This window comes from Malania oleifera, chromosome 6 (assembly GCF_029873635.1).
Source record: "Malania oleifera isolate guangnan ecotype guangnan chromosome 6, ASM2987363v1, whole genome shotgun sequence".
NCBI lineage: Eukaryota > Viridiplantae > Streptophyta > Magnoliopsida > Santalales > Ximeniaceae > Malania > Malania oleifera.
The window spans coordinates 49,294,385-49,315,179 of NC_080422.1; the positions used below are offsets into that span (position 1 = coordinate 49,294,385).

At 38.5% G+C, this 20,795-nt stretch overlaps 1 long non-coding RNA gene across 1 annotated transcript in view; it reads right to left on the reverse strand.

The window, feature by feature from the left end:
• The window catches only part of LOC131157928 (uncharacterized), a 39,527-nt gene that overhangs the window by 5,329 nt on the left and 13,403 nt on the right, over positions 1-20,795 (reverse strand). The window contains exon 2 of the long non-coding RNA XR_009137352.1: positions 1,797-1,862. This is a non-coding gene — a long non-coding RNA (uncharacterized LOC131157928). The remainder of the gene's footprint in view (positions 1-1,796; positions 1,863-20,795) is intronic.

Genomic DNA, 20,795 nt, shown 5'->3' on the forward strand with positions numbered 1-20,795 from the left:
CCTGATGGTGTAGCTACTGACAGCGTTATATCTAATGTCTAGGTTTCACTTTTAGATAATTTAACATGAGATGCAGAAATGAAAGAATGAGTAGCACCCGAGTCAAAAAGAACAATAAATGGATATGATAAAACAGTAAATGTACCTGTCACTACATCCGCAGCAACCTTAGCATCACCTGGTGTCAAAGCGTATACTTATGCTGGGGCCACATTCCTCTGCTAGCCACCACAAGGCACCTGATATCCTCCTTGAGCTGCCTAATGTCCTCCCTGATGGGGTCTGGGAGCTGGGACCTAGTCTGGATGACCTGGGCATTCACGTACCATGTGGCCAAGTCTCCCACAGCGATAACATACACCTTTGCCTACCCGATACTCTCCCAAATGATGTCTTCCGCACATCTGACATATTGGGTAACTCGGCATACCCTGATTCCCACAAGGTCCTGTTATCTGCCTCTGATCTCCTTTATCATGACCTCCTCTCCATGGACCCCTACTGGAGCCAATTTGAAAGCCTTGATGCGCAAACCTCTTCCTTTGACTTTGAGCCGCTATACTCCTCTGTATACCACTCTCGATGATCACAGCTTTGTCTACAACCTTCATAAATGTATGCGCTCTGAAGCCAATCACCTGCTCAAATAAATTTTGCCTTAGTCCTTCTTCAAACTTCCTTGCCTTTTTCTCTTCATCAGGTGCTAGATGTGGAGCAAAACGTGACAACTTCGTAAATCAAGCTGCGTACTAAGATACAGTCATTTGCCCCTATACCAGGTGCATAAACTCTGCTGCCTTCATGCTCCGAACGATAGTAGGGAAATACCGCTCGAAGAATAGCTCCTTGAATTTGTCCCACGTCACTGGCACTGGAACCGACCTCTGCTCCTCTATCACTCGCACTAACCTTCACCAGCGCTTCGTCTCCCCTATCAGTTTAAACGCCACAAATACCACCTTCTGTTCATCCGTACATTGAAGCACAACCAGCATCTCTTCGATATCCTGGACCCAATTCTCAGCTACAATCAGGTTATCTCCTCCAGCAAAGGATGGAGGCTTCATCTGCTTAAACTGCTCAATCGAACAGCCATGCTCCCCAGAGCTCTTGGCCATCTCAGCCATCACCTGCTGGGTGATGCTGCGTAGAACGACATCAGTATCGATACCTCCCATACTTGAAGGTACTGCTCCATCCCTCCCAGCATTTATACCGCTACTTCCTGGATCCATCCTGAAAACAAGAAACACACTTAAATACCTCATCTCCTACACTGACCTATCCTATACCAATTCAAAATTAACCTCCTTCCCTGACCTTAACTCAATATCTAGTTCTGTCACCTAGACACACGACCCGACAATAGTTTACTATGATTTTCCTGAAATCGTCACCACAGGAAAAGAATAGAAACCACCACGGTAATCTTGTACCTAGACCACAGAACAAACCTCAAATCCTTTCCTATACTATGGTATTGTTTCTGTTGCATTTTAAAGTCTACAGAACCTAGCAACCTAGGCTCTGATACCAAATAGTAACGACCTGCTATTTAATTGGGTTTTATTTTTTATTTTTATACCATAACATTTACAACGCTCTAATTCCAAACTGAATTAAACCCAACCATCAACTTATGTAGCGAGAAGCGGAAATCAAATAAACATAACCATATATAACTATATACAATACTAGAGTGTCTAAATATTCCACAAATATTACATACTTCACTGTACTTTCAAAAACTACTCTTACTAATACCTGGGCTAACAAAATTGAACCTTGAAACTCACCCTCAAAATGGGCACACTAATAGCTCATCTATCTGAGAGCCTGCTCCGCTCGCTCAACTGGCTCACCTGAAAAATAATTCAACACTGGGATGAGCCAAAGCTCACTAAGAAGAAATATGATATTGCTAGTGTGTGGCAAATGAGTTACAACACTATGAAAATCTGTTGTTATATAATCATGTATAACTGAACCTGTAAATACAGTACAAATAATAGAAACCACCCCGATTTCCATGTTGCTTAACATATCTATATTTTGGGTGTCTACTCAAAATACTTCTAATATAAATAAGTATACGTTTTGTCTCTATAAATTTGTATATACATAATAATAATTGAAAACTTCCTTGTGGATAACTGTGTGTCATGATTTAACCCCTCATGACAGGGTTGTGCAACCCGTAGGCGGGATCTACCCTGGCTGGCCGACTAGGGTAAATCACTATACTCCCTCAGTCAGATCGACTACTCCTCAACCCATATCTGATGGGGAGCTTGTCCACGTGTGGACACAATCGACCTACTATCACGTATTATCTGAATAGTTGGTTACACTATGAACTGAAATATTTATAGCTACAATACCATGCTCTGTAAACAGTAATGGTCCAACAAGGTCTGATACTATATAATATATTTCTATATACAACTATCTGAATTACCATGATTGTGAAATAACTATAATAACCATGACACTGAAATAAACTATAACTACTGAAATAACTGTAATAACCATGACACTGAAATAAACTACAACTATGTCAACTGTATTTCTGAACTAAACTATAATCTGTTAGTCATGGTACTAGAAACTATATAATCATGGTAGTAAAAACTATATAATTATAATATTCTGTAATTACTATAAAACATAACCACTGGCTGTATATTCAGTAAAACATACCCTGAAAATACTGTAAAACATGCTTCTGTACTGTATTTATATTCTCTAGCCACACAGTAATTTAATACATAATATTCATAATTAATAAACTGTATAAAGTCTTGCTATGAATAATATCCTAGTAAAAATATACATTTCATTCTGGAAATCATTTTAAAGCTCCCTAGCATAGCGTATTTCCCTTACCCGTTTACTGCTAAAAACCCCTTATTGTAGCGGGTCCTACACCCGTAGGGCTCTCCACTCAACATCCTGAAAACAACATTTGATAGAATAGAATATCAATATTTCATTGCCTACATCATTTCCTGCAACTTTCGGAAGGCCAAAAAATGACTAAAAGGTCTTACGCTGATTCTGGGAAGAAGTTCGACTCGATCCCACCGACAATCCGCCCCAGCTGACTTGAAGAGAACTCCACCAGAAGCATTGTGGTGGCCTCAGATCGTCGATCTGGTGACTGATGGGGCCGAAATCAAAGAAAGATAGAAGAGGGTCTGTAGAAGAGAGAGAGGAGAGAAAGCAGTGCTAGATTTCTGAATTAATCCGAAGTTTTGCACTGTTAATACTGCGGGATTCATCGACGAGCCACGTCACCTCGTCGACGAGTCTTGTAGAAAGTTCGTCAATGAATTTGCACCCTCATCGATGAATTTTAGACTTTCCAAAAATCCTCTCTCGGTATCTTCTCGTTGATGAGGTCTTGAAGAACCCTCGTCGACAAAACCCCTGTGTTCGTCGACGAGTGCTTGGAAAATTTCTAAGGTTATTATATCCAAAATGCGTGTTCATCGACGAAGTCTACTGCCTTCTTCTGTTTCTATTCCCATCTCCCTTTCTATTTATTATTTAAAAAACATTATTCTTCGATTCATTACAAATAATTTAGCCCTTAAGTAAACAGGCCCGTAGGAAAACTGTCGCCAGTTTTTCTGAGCTTGACCAATTCGGCCACGGTTTGGCCTTAAACTTGCTCTCAGTTGTTTACCTATAGGAAAACCATAGACAATTTTTATAACCCTCACAAAACCGGTGACGATTTGGTCCTGGCCAAACCAAATTTCCTTTTTTTCCTTTCCTTTCTCTTTTTATTTATTTATTCCTTTATTTTCTTCATTCGGGTTACTACAATCTCCCCTCCTTACAAAAATTTTGTCCTCAAAATTTGCCAACTGATTTTCATCACATTCACTGAATGATTACTGATTTGCTGATCCGACTCTAGGAAGAGCCGGTGACCACCCACATAGCAGCCCCGTCCCAAATTTATTAATTACCATCACTTATGGTGGAGGAATACCATGGTTACACATACTGTCTCGGGAGATTACAAAACCATACACACTCTCCGAAAGACCATCCATATACTAAAACCAAAAATGACAATTAACCCAGCAAACTTACTATAACACCCGATATATACAAAACTAACCCTTTCCTACCATTTTACTTACCTATTTAGCGTTGAGCCTCTCTGAACAACTATGGATAGTTCTTATATATTTCTATCTTTAATTCCCATGATGCTCCCTCCACTGCATGATTACGCCAAAGTACCTTTGCAAGCGGAATCCTCTTAGTACATAGCTCCTGCTTCTTATGGTCTAGGATCTATACTAGTATCTCCTCATAAGCCAAAGTGTTCTTAAGCTCCAAAGACTCGTAATTGATCACATGCGAATGATCCAGAATGCAATTCCTTAGCATGGACATGTGGAAGACATCATGAATCCTAGACAGTGCTGGGGGTAATGCTATTCTGTACACCACTAGACGAACTCTCTCCAGAATTTCGAATGGTCTGATGTATCTAGAGGTTAGCTTCCCCTTTTCCGCAAATATCATCACCCCTTTCATTGGAGCAATCCTAAAAAATATGGCATCACCTATCTCGAACTCCAGCTCTCGCCACTTATATCCGCATAGATTTTCTACTAACTCTACGCTGTCTTAATTCTTTCCCTGATAAGTTGGACCTTCTCAGAGGTCTACTGAACAAGCTCTGACCCAAAAATTTGCCACTCATCGACCTCATCCCAATAAGATAGAGATCAGAACCTTCGACCATATAGTGCCTCATACCTATCCCGATACTTCACGATAATTGTTATTGTATGCGAACTCAACTAAACGCAGATATTTAATCCAACACACACCCACAACATATCCTCTAGAATTTGAATGGTCCTCTCTGAATGACCATCAATCCATGAGTGAAAGCAATAGTGAAAGTGAGTTAAGATCCCAATGCACCCTATAGACTCTTCCAAAATCAGGAAGTAAACCGCAAGTCCCTATCTGAAATGATGGACATAGCCACACCATGCAATCTAACTATCTCCTGCACATAGAGTTCTTCTAGCCTATTCATGGAATAACTGACTTAAAATGGAACGAAATGGGCAGTATTCATCAGTTTGTCAACTACTACCTAGATAGCATTCTGTCCATGAAGTGTCGATGACAATCCCGTGACAAAGTCCATGGAAATGTGCTCCCACTTCTACTTAGGAATGAGAAGTGGTTGCAACGATCCTGCTAGCCTCTAGTGCTCAACCGTCACCTACTGACACATCAGGCATTGGTCAACAAAATAGGCAATCTCTCTTTTCATGTTGGACCACTAGAAAGATTCCCATAGATCCCTGTACATCTTTGTGCTCCTTGGATGCACTGCATATAGAAAGCAATGTGCCTCTTCCATAATGGTTCTTTTAATCTCAGCATCATTTGGTACGCATATCTTGTGTGAAATCTCAACACCCCATCATCCAAGACATTGAAATCTGCCTTCAACCCCTCTTATACTCCATTCACAATCTCTACCAGCTCTGCATATTTTGTCTAAGCCATCTTGATCCTTTCCCGTAAGGTCGGTTTCACTATTAGACTAGCAATGAATACTTGTCGATTTCCTTCAACTAACTCCATACCCAACCTTTCCAAGTCCATCCTAATCCGATGCTAAACTCTAACTACTGAGACTGATGCATTCACTAACTTCTGACTCAAAGCATTAGCTACCACATTAGTTTTTCCTAGTTGGTAATTGATGGTACTGTTGTAGTCATTTATCAACTTAAGCCATATCCTCTACCTCATGTTTAACTCCTTCTAAGTGAAAAATTACTTAAGAATCTTGTAATCAGTAAAGATCTCGTACCTTTCACCGTACACATAGTGCCTCCATATTTTTAATGCATAGACTACTGCTATCAATTCCATGTCATGCGTCGGATAGATCTTCTTATACTCCTTGAGTTGGCAAGAAGCATATATGTTAATCTTTCCTTATTACATTAAGACACGCCCAAGTGCCTTCTTAGATGCGTCACTGTAGATCACAAATCCACTCTCTCCTGATGGAATGGTCAACACTAGGGCAGTAACTAGTCACTGCTTTAGTCCCTGAAAACTCGACTCACACTCACCAATCCATTCAAACTTCATGTTCTTCCTCGTGAGTTGTGTCAGTGGACTTGATAGTTTAGAAAAAACCCACTACGAACCATTGGTAATATCCTGTCAAACCCAAGAAACTTCTAACCTCTTGCACATTCTTCGCTCTTTCCCAATCAACTACCACTTCTATCTTGATCGGGTCCATAGAAACACCTTCTCTAGACACTACATGTCCCAAAAATGCCACTTGCTCTAACCAGAATTCGCATTTCTTAAACTTTGCAAACAACTTTTTCCCCCTAAGTACCTAAAGTACCAACCTCAAATGAATTGCATGCTCCTCAAGACTCCTTGAAGAAACTAGGATGTCATAAAAAAAAAAAAAAAACAACCACAAATTGATCTAAGTACTCGAGAAACACCCTGTTCATCAGGTCTATGAATGTCGTAGGAGCATTGGTCAATCTGAAAGGCATAACCACAAATTCATAGTGGTCATACCTAGTATGGAAGGCTGTCTTTAGTACATCCTCTGTTTTAACCCTCACCTAATGATACCCAGATCATAGATCAATCTTGGAAAAGACCTATGTGCCCTATAACTGGTCAAGAAGATGATCAATTCGAGGTAACGAGTACTTATTTTTTATTATCACTTTGTTAATCTCTCTATAGTCGATGCGCATCCTCATTGACCCATCCTTCTTCTTTACAAACAACACTGGTACTCCCTCGGGTGATACATTTGGTTTGATAAACCCCTTGTTAAGAAGCTGCTACAGTTGCTCTTTTAATTCCTTTAGTTCAACTGGAGCCATTCTGTATGGAGCCTTAGAAATAGACACTGTCCCTGGAAGCAACTCAATGGCAAATTCCACCTCGCGATCAGGAGGTAATCCTAGTAAGTCCTCTAGAAAAACATCTAATAATTCCCTTACCACGGGAATATCCTCTAGTTTAAGCTCCTCCCTCGGTGCTTCTTTTACAAATGTTAGGTACCCTTGGCATCCCTCCAGAAGTAGTCACCTTGCCTGAATGGCTGAAAGGATCTGTGATGCAGAGCACACACACGACTCGACAAATATAAACTCCTGCTCCCCAGGAGATCGGAACACTGCTTCCTTCCAATGGTAGTCAATACTCGCATAACTGGCTACTAACCAATCCATCCCCAGAATGATATCAAAACCGAGCATGTCAAAGATAATTAGACTAGCAGGCATCATTCTCCCCTAAATCTCCACTGGGCAATCTTGGATCACTTTACTACACACTACCACTGACCTTGTCGGTGTGACCACCTCTAACTAGGCAACTAACGATTGTGTTTCTACCCCGTGCAATTTGATAAATCCTCGAGAAATGAAAGAATGCATCGCACCTAAATCAAACAATACAATGATTTTAATTGAAAGCATGTAAATGTTACTTATCACCACATCTCCTGCATTCTCAACATCGCTAGGAGTAAAGGAATACACCCACGCTTGGGTTATACCCTTTTGATAGTTTCCATGCGATGCCTGGTTACTTCCTCGATACTGCTACTGTGGAGGTGGGAAATTCAACGTCGCATGGAAATCTTGCATCATATTTCTAGGCTTACCACATTGTAAAAAATCACTCGGTCTGCCCCTACACTCCCCTAAATGCCTCTTGCTACACCTAGGGCAAACAGGGTATGCTGAGGTACCCTGAAATGCTCTACCACCTATATCTTGTCGTTGGCCTCTGCTGCTACCATACCTTCTCCAAGGACCCTACCTCGCACCCATATGATAACTAGAAGGTATTGGCCTTTTCTTTGGGTTATGAACCTCCACATCCGCCTATAGGCTCACCTCTGCCACAGTGGCCTTATCCACCAATGTAGTCAACTTCTGCACCTGTAACACAGCCACCTACTTTATAATCTCCTGCCTCAGACCCCTATCGAACTTCCAAACCTTCATGGACTCATCAGGAACCATATAGGGAGCAAAACGTGACAACTCCACAAATCAGGCGACGTACTACTGCTGAACAGTTAGCTATCCCTGAGTCAGGTTCAGAAACTTTTCGGCCTTTCCTTTGCTGACAGAGGCTTGAAAATACCGTTCAAAGAAAACCTCTCTGAAGTGGCTCTATGTCATTGCCTCCAGTACCAGTCTCTACTCCTTTAGCAGCTTTACTGCTTCCCATCATCTCCCGGCCTCTCCAGTAAGCTTAAACATGGCATAGAGCACCTTCTGCTCATCTATGCATCACAGTTTAACCAAGATCTTTTCATTTTCCTGAATCCAATTCTCTGCAAGGATCGGGTTGGTACTTCTTGCGAAGGTAGGAGGCTTCAGGCAAGTGAACTTCTAGATAGAATCTCCCAGCTCAACAGTGGGATGATCCTACCCCCGAGAACTCTGCATAATTTAGGCCATAAACTGCTACGTGAAATCCCAAAGCACCACTGTAGAGTTGTTGCCACCCTCATGGGCAACCCCTCACTACTACTCCCTATAACGATAATTTTACTATCCTTGGGATCTATCCTGAAGATAAAACCAAAATGAATTTAGAATTCTAATATCCTAACATGTTTGGTGAAATTATAACGCTAAAATGCTCACTATATATAAATTCCAAATACTGGCCTAAATCTTCTTCCCTGATTTACCACATACTCTACCAATTTCAAATTTTCGTTCTAATTTCAAGTTCCTACCCCTCCGCTTGGAAACAAAACCTTTGACGGATTGTCGTGGTTTTCTAAACCCATCAACTCATCCAAAAAAACATAGAAGTTCATCAAGGAATTTCTGCCTCCAAGCTTACGAAGAAAAACTCAAAATTCATATTCTACCAATTCCTATCCTCTTCCTACTTGAACCTATACTCTGGTAAGATCATCTGACCTAGTCTACAGAACCTAGTAACCTGGGCTCTGATACCACCTATAGCATCCTGACCCACCACGTGGGCCCGAAATGCTAGTAAAACATATAAGTCACTCTGATACCACCTGTAATGACCTAAAAAATATTAACCTGCTATAATTATAAATACTCTCTGATACCACATACATACATATATATATATATATATATATTGCAACCTGCCTGTTAGGTTTGGTGTATTCCCAAGAAGGGGGCTGAATTGGTATTTAAAACTTATTCCTAGGTTAATCTATTCAGAAGCAGTATTTACACAACCTAGGGTCTATCTATGCAGTTTCCAAATGTGCAGATAAATATGATGTGGAAATTAAATAATACGCATCATTCACACCATAACATACACGTACAGTAATTATAAAGTGTAGAAATATAAACAGACACACGATATATTATCGGGGTTCGGCCAACTGTGCCTACGTCCTCGCCTCTAGCTTGTAAGCCTGAGGATTCCACTAATGGCTCACTTAACGGGTGGAGCGGCACCGATTGCAACCAAGTCAATTAGCACAGGGCTGACCTCAACCTTTACAAACTCTCCTTGCGGGGCGGAGAAGGCCCTAGGTCAAATTCACAAGGCTGACCCCAACCTGATCCTTCCGGGCTAGATAAAACCCCCTCAGGCCAAGCCTGGAAATACAACAGTATTTTTCACAATAAACTGGTACAATGATTATGCTTTCTTGTAAAGTAGATATGTACCCCAATACGTGCAGTACACTTAATCAATCACATACACATCAACAATGTAGGTAGATGTAAGCTCAATAATGTGTATATACGTGCAAATAACACTCAACAAGATATGATCACAATAATGTTTAAGAGTGTTCCAAACAAGAAATACTTTGAAATTTAATCAAAGCACAAATCAATAGCTTATCAATATTCCAAACATATCAATCAGATATTCAAACTAGTTCAAGGAGATTTTATTCAATGAAATAGGCACACTACTAGTTTGAAAATATTTTGCTTGTTTGAAAATATCTTTGCACAACCAAAAACAAAGCTATTTGACTCTTGCAATAACAATGCAAATATCCTAAGCTTACTAGGTTATCCCAACACAAGATTTATAGTATGAAAATTTGTGGGATAAACCTAAGCTAAACTCCCCAAAAACATGATCTTAATAACACAAGCACACTGGGAGTATTAGTAATAGTGCAATCACAAGCACACTCACTAAGCTCTTACAATACCAAGATTTATCAAAGGAATGAGTATTTGAGGGCATTTGAGCAAAGTGGGATTTTCAAATAGAGAGGATTTTTTGCTAATTGTTTTTGGCTAATCTCACCCTAATCCTCACAAATGAACCTATATTTATAGGCTAGGTCAAAAATATAATTGTTTGAGACCTACTGGGTATTATTATAAAAGTTAAAAAATGTTTAAACATAATTAACCCAAGATAACCTGTATTTACCTTAGTTAAAAACTTTGTAACCCGGTTAGGTTCGAGTAGTTGAACCTTGGTTCGGCCGCCTGAACAGACACAGTCATAAAAGGTCTTTAAATAGGTTTGGTCACCTAAGTTATAGTTTGGTGGCCCAAATTAAAGTCAACAACATTTCTTCGTAAATTTGGGTGTCCGGTCATAGGTTTGGCTGCCCAAACTCGTGTGTTCGAATGCCTGGGGTCTGATTTGAACGTGAAGGTTTGGTCGAACGGGTTGGTGAAAATTTCCCTTTAAAGGGTTCGGGCGCCCGAGGGAAGGTATGCACAAATATGTTCAGTTGCCCAAGAGCCTAAGTCAACTGTTGACTTCTCAACAGTTTGGGAGCCCGAGGAGTTTTGAACTCATGGGGTTTGGTCGCCTGAGCTCTCTTAATTTCCTTAGAAATATTTAATTTAAGTTCATATTAATATGTGTGTAAGTGTTGGGACCTAGAGTCTCACTAGGGTCTTTTTGAAGGTCGTTTTGAGATAGTTCCAAAAATCCAGTGTGCCCTAAGGTCATTCAGCCCCTATATGCATAAGAGACACAACCTAGACTGCTAAATTAGCGTTGTCACGCTATCACATACTCATACGACATGCTTTCTCCTATAGCCTTCTGACCATAGTTAAGTCAGAAAAAATATTGTAAGTACGATTGTGCCTACCTGTGGTCACCCGAAACTACATCAGATGGGCCCCCCCGACACTAACCTCGGAGTAATACTATGGTCTAGGTCTCCAATCGATTATCCCATATCACACTTCCATGCCTGTGTGATTGCACTCACTCCCAACATATAACTATGGTACTATGCTCACAATATCACATATTGCATATCCACAGGGTTCTTGAATCATATATGGCAATTTACACAATGAAAACAGTATTATAACTCATTTTGTATAAAACCTAACATTCAATAATACCTGGCCCCCAACCTTCAAGTAAAACCTAGCCCCTGATCATTATATCAAAACTTAGCCCCCGACCGTTATATCAAAACTCGGCCCCCGGCTGTTATATCAAAACATGGCATGTAGCCGTCATATCATACTGCATAGTATCAGAGAAAACATTCTGCTCAAACATACCATTTAAAAATTGTTCTCATACCACACAATTTTCATTTGATAACCATAAATATATAAACTAACGGGGAACATACAAGTTGCAAAAAATAGGATTTGAGCATCTCTAGGGTCTTATTTAACTCAAACTACATATTTTATTGAAAATAGGAGATTTCAAATCATTTACATTAGTTTTCCCCAAAACGTATAAAATTCCAAACAACCATTTCCATATAACTGATTCGTTCAGAAAGTCATATATATATATATATATATATATATATATATCATTTATGTAAACATAAATTGCAATTCAATCAGCCCATAATTCAAAAAAAAATTACATAATATAATATCCTCACCTATTCTTGAATAAAATGCCTAAAACCTTCAAAACCACAAAAATCCAACCGCAAGAATCTGTTGAAGATCGACGACCTACATGCCAGGAGAAGGGAGAGAGAACTAGAGAGCACTAGCGGAGAGTTCCTGAGCTAAAGAGAGTGAAAGAACCAAAACCCTAATTTTTAAAAAGAGAGAGAGAGAGAGAGAGAGAGAGAGAGAGAGAGAGAGAGAGAGAGAGAGAGCAAATGATAGATATGAATAAAAATGAATAACTTAGCCCTTAAGTAAACATGCCCGTAGGAAAGCCGTCACCAATTTTTCTAGGTTTGACCAAACTGGTGACAGTTTGGCCTTAAACCTGCTCTCAGTTGTTTACCTGCAGGAAAACCATCAACAGTTTTTCTGACCCTCACAAAACCGGCCATGATTTGGTCCTAGTCAAACCAAATTTCCTCTTTTTCCTTTTCTTTCTCTTTTCTTTTATTTATTTCTTTATTTTCTTGGTTCAGGTTACTATAATTAGAGTCCCAAAAATTGTGTAGTTTCCAATTCAATTTACAAGCTCTTTTTCCTATTTGAATTGACTTACAAAAGTACCATCTTTATATTGCTTAATCTATAGCCCCAGAAAGTAGTTTAATTCACTAATTATGCTCATTTCAAATTTATTTTGCAAAAGAGAATTCTTTGCACAATAAGTTCCTTGTGCCAAATATAATATCTTCTACATGGATATGTACAATAATTATTTCTCTATATTTTTATTTAGTGAACAATTTTTTATCAACATTTCCTTTGGAAAATGATTTTCCATTAAAAAATTACTTATTCTTTCATATTATGCATGAGAACCCTACTTGACTCTGTAAAAAGCTTTATTTGAATACATGACACTTAAAACAAAAAATTAGTGACATATAGGCTTCTTCTTAAGTCAATGAGTTTTTCTCATCTATTGATAACAATTTAAAATCCATATAGCATGAGAAAGCAAACAAGATAGCTTCTGATCTAGCCACTAGTACAAAAGTTTCACCAAAATCTACACCCTTTTGTGTGCATGCTTGTGTTTATTATCTAACCTTCTTTATTATTATGTTCTATATTCATAAATTTTATTTTTGAAAATCCATTTAGCTCTAGTAACATAATGATTTTTAGGTTTAGATGCCCCAGTACACATATTATTTACTTCAGCTCTTCCCACTTAACTATCATCTAGAACACATTATGCTCATTTTCCTAAAAGGTCTTAAGTTAAAGCTAAGATCTAGTTTGCACCCAAAAAAAAAAAATCTTAAGATACATATAGCTTGTACACTAGGATTTTTAATCCCCTAAGACCATGTTTAGAAGATGAGAATAATTTTTTCTTACATACTGCATTAGGAATGTGTTAAGATTCTATATACATTTGTTCCTACATCTAGTCTTGCATTTGTTCTTATATTTGTCCTTGCTTTTATCCTTGTGTTTATCTTTGCATCAATCTTGCTTTTGTTCCTTCTTTCATTCTTGTTTACAAAGAACTATGACTTTCGCCATCTGCAAATTCTTTTCTTTCAACAAACGACTTTCATCATATCTTACATTAACATTTTCTTCTATGACAAAGGTTATTTTATTAAAGATTCTATATTACTTGCTGGAATGGAATATCCTAAAAGAATTTCTCTAATAAAAAAATTCGTGCCTTGAAAAGGAAGACAATAAAATTGGTAAAAAACTTGATTTTGTATTGAAAAAAGAATAGGTACAATCTTTGTATATTTTTATAGTGAAGTAAAATGTTCTTCTGATTCAATCTCCTCGAAAGTGGATCCACTAACTTAAGGGCTCAAGGTTATTCCTAAATGAGTCGACAGTGAACCTTCCAAACAATCAATTTGATGATTTATAGAAGATGAGTTTATTTGATTTTGGATCTTTAAAAATTCTATCAATTAAGGAACGGTAGTTGATCTTCCGAATGTTTAATTTTATGATCTGTGGAATGTGAATTTGTTTAATCTTTGATTTTTTTGATGAGGTCTTCCGATTTAAGGGCTCAAAAGAGCGTATTCTTAGTTAGAGCAAAGGTGGATCTCCTAGATGATGAAGTTGATGATTCAGCGAAAGATGAATTCGTAACCAATTTCCATGAGTGCATGTTTGATCATGAGCAGTGGATGCTTGGAAGAAGAATTGATCGGCTAATACTGATCAAAATTTGAGTATTCCTTTATTACCAAGGTTGCCAAAGAATGAAAGCTTGATCCTTAATTTTGTGCTTGTCTCTTCCTTTTTACAAGCTAAGTCCATTCTTCTTTTTCTTGTCATTTTTGGGATCCCATTTGGAGAAGCTAATCAAGGTTTTTATAGGCCAAGACTAGGGTTGGCTAAATCCCAATACCTCCCACATCTTGCCATGTGTCCTTGTTTATGGAGCTTGGGCTAATGAGCTAGCTAACTGTATATTGATTGGTTAAGCTCATGTCCCTTTGTTAAGCCCACCATACATGAGGCCCAATGTAAAATTTTATTAATTTGAGCCTATTTGTAAAATTAGTCAAATTTTTATATACTTTCTTTTAAAACTTGGACCGAATTTTTTTTTATGTCCACAAATGCCCCCATTTCAAGGCTTGTCTATGTGCAAGGTTATTGTGTAGTAAAGGCAATGCTTGAAGAATTTTTTAACGTTCATATTGATAATTAAGAGATATTTAATAAAACTTTAATGAATTTTAGTGCAAGTAAAAATAAAATCTTTTTTTTTTTCATGTGAATTGCTCCACGGGCTTAAGACAGTTAGAAGAGAACCTTATTTCCTTTTAGCTCTCCTTAATAAAAGCTCTACATTTACCCAAGGTTTAATGTGAAAAAAAGTCTCAAACCTAGATTCTTAACCTTATATATAAAGGGTATTCTTTTCACATATCTATAATTTGTAGATACAATTGAACAAAGGGCAATGTGGGTAAAGAGAATTAGTCGATTAACTGATCAGTATATCTTTTAGCAAGACAAAAGAGGTACTTTTCTTTCTTCTTATTTTCTCCTTCTTCTTTTTTTGGCTCAATCTTATAAGATCTATTATTATTCCTCCAAATATTTGGAAATTCAACTCACATATTAGAAAACCAAGACTCCGACAATGAAAACGAGAGATCGTAAATCCATCCCTCATGATCATCATTGTTGAAAAAATGCGCTTTGCTTGATTTTTCTCTTGACTCTGACATTGATAGTGTGGGATTATCCAAGCCATCTCTCACAAACACATAATTGGTAAATTGATCAGCATCGGATATTGATTAGCCTCTTCTACAACTTTGGTTGAACCAATTTCATCACATCCAAAATGAAAAAGGAAAAGGCGAGAAATGGGTTGGATGTACCACGTGTCATACATCTGTGGTGACACATGACAACATATGAACGGAAAGATTAATTTATTTATTTATTTATTTATTTTTTGTGGAAGAAACCAAGGAAACAACACATGGTAAGGTGATGTCATCACGACATCACCTGCCACGTGGTGCTATGCTATATGCTTAAAGTTGTTCATAGGTATCACTAACATAACAACAATCCAACCATCCATAGAAAACACAAAATGGACAACTTGGATCACGTCATGTCACTGGGTGATGTCACCTAGAATGCAATGACTAAGATGCGCCATATGTCACCACTCAGTAGGTGACAAGTGGCCTATTACAAGAAGAATAATTTAAAAAAAAAAAACTTAAATATATATTTTTATTTCTTTTTTTTCATTTATTTTATTTTTCATTTTTTCTCTTTTATTCTCTCTCACTCTCCTAATTTCTCTTTTCTTCCCCTCTGTTTAACTTGCATGACCTCCACAGAAGCAACTATCGCCACCACTACCGGTGGCCTTCGCTACCTCCAATGGTCTCAGGTAACCCTACCACTCTCTCTCTCTCTCTCTCTCTCTCTCTCTCTCTATCTCTCTCTCTCTCTCTCTCTCTCGCTCTCTCATCTTTCAATCTCTCTTTCTATATCTCTCCTCAATCTCTTTCTTTCTCAATCTCACATTTTTTTCACTGACAAATTCATTTCTCTCTCTTTTGATCTTCCTTTTTCATATCTCAATTCAAAACAAAGTAAAGAGCCTCGAACTCTTTGCAAATTAACCCTAGACCCATAGTTTAGATTAAATCCCAAAGGTGAACCCTCTTTGATCTTTACTTTATTCTCTGCATCCTTCTTCTTCTAATTTTTTTTTCTTTGAAGTTCTAGTGTTTTTCTCATGATTTATCGCAAGCCAAATACGGTCCTAGGGTTTGGGTTTAACTAGGGTTAGGTTTACTCTAACCTAGGTTAGATTTGGAGTTGAGTCAAGTGCTCAAGTTAGATTCACCATGGGCTAGGTTTTTGGACTTAAGGACTTGGAGCCTTAGGTTGAGTTATGGGCTCGGATTCAATTGGGCATGTGTAGTTTGGGCTCTAGGAACTTCAAGGTCTAAGTTAAATTTGGGCCTGAGCTTAAGTTAAGTTTGGGTTTGGGCTGGGTTGGAGTTAGTCTTGGGCCAAGGGGGTTTTAGGCCTAGGTCTAAGATTAGACCTAGGTTTGTGGATTAGGTCATGTTGACTTGGGTCAAGACTTAAGTTGGGTTAAGCAGACTCGGGTCTTCGAGTTATTTTCACTTGGATTTGGGTCAAGTTGACCCGAGTCTTTGGGTTGGTTTGACTCGGTTTGGGTATTTCTGACCCAAGTCCATGGGTGATTTAACCTAGGTATTCCGGTCTATTTGAGAGATTCTATAGGGATTTTTGGTTCAAATTTTTGAACGCTAGCGTGATATTTTGAGGATTAAATTTTAGGATTGTGAAAAATTAAAGGAAAAAGAATATATATATATATATATATATATAACTCTATTAAAAAATTGTATTTCTTACAACAATTTACAACCCCTGGACCACTACATCTAATGAAAGAAACTGGTTTCACGCTGCGCTTTGTTAGTTAGAGTTTGGAAAGCAAACTGAGTAGCTTCTCTTGTCCACTATGGCTGACTTGACTTGGTCTTTTCAAGGAACGCAGCCATCCCTCATGGTAGGAAAGCATCACCTCCTAGACAAGGTGCAATCGCGAGCTTTCTATAATAAATTTCCTACTTAGGAAGAGCCCTTCTCAAAGACAGGCGAGCCGAACCTTCATTAGTTGACTTGGGAATGGAATTTTTGTACTTGTAATTGGGGAACAATGGAATAAATACAAAATTAATCCTAAATTAATTTCTAGCTCCTTTCTATAATACGAGATTTGCTAACTTTTCTCAAAAGAAAATATCACGTAATTGGGGCCTTATGTTTGCTCCTTGATTTGTGGTCTTCCTCAACACTCCCCCTCAAGTTGGCGTGGACATTTATAACACTCAACTTGCTGAGTAGGTAGTTAAATTGTGCTACTCCAAGAGCTTTGGTAAATAAATCAATGAGTTGCTAGCTTGTGTGCATATGGATTGTTTGAATGGTCCCATTTTGGAGTTTTTCTCAAACCACATGACAATTTATCTCAATATGCTTGGTTCATTCATGAAACACTGGATTTGAGGCTATATGTATAGCAACTTTGTTATCACATTATAGTCTGACTAGTTGAGAATATGTAGCTGGAAGATCTAAGAATGAAGATTTAAACCAAGTGACCTCACAGCATGTAGAGGCCATAGGTCTATACTCTGCTTCAGCTGAGGAGCAAGAGACCATTGTTTGCTTCTTGGTCTTCCAGGAAATGAGTGATTTTTTGAGTAGGATACAATACCCGATGACTGATCTTCTAGTGTCCTTGTAGCATGCCCAATCTGCATCATAGTATGCATGGAGTTGAATTTCACTAGAAGTTGACAAGAAAAGCCCCTAGCCTAGAGATTTCTTAATGTACCACAAGACTCTGTGTGCTGCATCCAAGTGTGGTATACGTGGCTTGTCCATAAACTGACTTAGTACATGTACTAAATAGGCTAAGGTTTGTCCTGTGACAGCCAAATAAATCAGTTTTCCAATAAGATGTCTATATGATGAAGGGTCTGTAATGAGTTCACCTTCACTCTCGTTGAGTGCAAGGTTTTGTTCCATGGGAAAGTTGCTCGGCTTAGCTCCAAGGAAACCAGTGTCTTCCTGTATCTCAAGGGCATACTTCCTTTGAGACAGAAATATTCCCTTGGCTGAATGAGCTACTTCAATTCCCAAGAAATACTTGAGAATTCCCAAATCTTTGATCTTGAAGTGGTCACTTAGAAGTTTCTTGACTGCATTTATCTGCTCCAAACTATTTCTTGCAATGATAATATCATCCACATATACTAAAATGGCAGTGAAATTGTTCTTATGGGATCGGACAAAAAGTGAGTAATCTTCCTTGGACTGTGAATATCCTACATCAATAGGGGTGGATGAGAGCTTGGCATACCATTGCATCGAGGCTTGTTTAAGGCCATAGAGATACTTAATGAGCTTGCATACTCTAGTCTCTCCCTTTCATCCAAATCCCAGTGGAAGCTGCATGTATACTTCTTCTTCTAGATCTCCATAGAGGAAAGCATTGTTGACATCGAGGTGATGAAGATGCCGGTTATGCACAGAAGCAAGTTCAAAAATGGGTGACTTGAGCAAATGTTTTGGTGTAGTCAATGCCTTCTTATTGACTGTAGCCCTTGGCACTGAGGTGAGCCTTTTATCATTCGATGGAACCATCCGGATTGTATTTGATCTTATAGACCCATTTACATCCAATAGGCTTCTTACCAGGAGGGAGAGGAGTGAGGATCCAGGTATTGTTAAGCTCGAGAGGATCAATATCAACACGTATAACTGTACACTAGTTTGGATCGGTCATGGCCTGCAAGAAAGATTGTGATTTTTTGGCAAGAAAGATAGCCATGGTGAATAGGAGTTAAGTGGGAATAAGAAAGGTAATCAGTGAGAGGATAAGGAGTACCTGATGAATGGACTAGTGCAAAGTCAGATGATTGAGTGGGCGGTCGAGATGGTAGAACCTATTCCGCATGAAAATCCTTCAAGTTTGTCGGTGGCTTAGTGGGACGACTAGATCATTTGGGCACTGGAGAAGGAGATGTTAATGGTGATGGTGATGGTGATGGTGATGGTGATGGTGGCAATATAGGAGATGGTGATGGTGATGGTGACGGAATGGGAGACAAGTCATCTAGAATATGGTCAAAGGAAAATACAGGACAAGGTAGGACAAGTTCTGTGGGTTCAATTTTAGAAGAGGCAAAAGGAAAGATATCTTAATGAAAAATGACATCTCAGGAAAAAAATACTTTGTGTGTGATAATATTATAGAGTCAGTACCCCTTTTGACCATATGGGTAACCAAGGAAGACACATTGGATGGCTCGGGGGTCAAATTTGGCTGGGTTATGAGAGTGAGTGGAAGTAAAACACAAGCATCCAAATACTTTCAAGTGAGTAATAGCATCCCCCCAGAAGTGTGTAGGCATATGTGCTTGAAAGAGTGAGGATATGACGATGTTTGTGTTCAACCACTCCGTTTTATTGAGGAGTGGAGACGCAACTAGTTTGGTGGACAATACCCTTAGGTGCATAAAATGTGGGCATGTGAAACTCTGGCCCATTATCACTTCGTATGATTTTGATGGTGGCAAATAATTGGTTTTTCATTGAGATGAATGAAATATTGCAAGAGAGAATGGGTGTCAAATTTGTGGTGCATTAAATAAACCCAAGTACTACGGGTAAAATCGTCCATAATAGTGAGAAAATAACGTGCACCAATAATAGAAGGGGTGTGATAAGGCCCCTAAATGTCAACATGTAGTAATTCAAAAGGTTTATGGGGAGAAATAGAAATAGTTGGAAATGGAGCACAGGTCTGTTTAGCCAATGGGAAAATTAAACACGGTTGCAAATCAAAATTACAAATTTCTGGTTCTTTATTGGAAAGAAAAGACAATTTTTTATTGGACAAATGTCCTAAATGTTGATGCCAAATATGAGAAGTCATAGTGGAGGTGGCTGCCTAACAACAAGCTTTTCTGGTGTTTACAAAGCAGTAGAGGTCATCCCACTCAATTCCTATCCCAATCATCTTCATCGAGCCCAGGTCCTAAATAAAACAGAAATCAAAAGAAAAGATAATGAGACAATGGTGTATTTTGCATAACTTACGAATGGAAATTAGGTTGAAATGAAAGGTTGGAACACAAAGAACATTATTTAAAGTGAGAGTAGGAGAGAATCGAACTGATCCAATATGAGTAACGGTGGCATGGGAGCCATCTGGTAATTGAACTGTTCAACCATGGATTGGAAAAGATTGGGTCAGAATAGTAGGTGTGTAAACCATATGGTCGGTTGCACCATTGTCAAGAATCTATAGATGATCACTATTAGGTGTACCTTCCAATGAAGAGTTGACACTACCTACTTGGTGTGCCATGGATTGCGAAGGGGTGGAATCGTTGAGAATAGCCATGAGCAAAAATGAAAACTCTCAAATGAAACACTTTTTCTTCTTTTTTCCTTTTTTATTTTTAATTTTTGGAAGAATTGATTCTCCACTCAGTTGAACATTTATTTAAAATATTGGTTTGACTTGATCCTTTGGAAGAATTGATTCTCCACTCAATTGATAATTTTAACTATTTAAAATATTGATTTGCCTTTATCCATAAAGCTGTTAGTGGCTCACTTTGGAATTGCTCTTCAAAGTTAAATGGAAGTAATGGCGGGATTCAGAGCCCACTTTTGGCATGGGTTGGCTGGGCGTAGATCTGTAGGAGGTCATCTTCAACCCTGATTCAGAAAAATCAATGTGTTTTCTACTTTGTTGAAGACAACAACGTAGATGATCAGGAGATGATGTCAAATCGGATGACATATCTACAAAGGCACAGATCT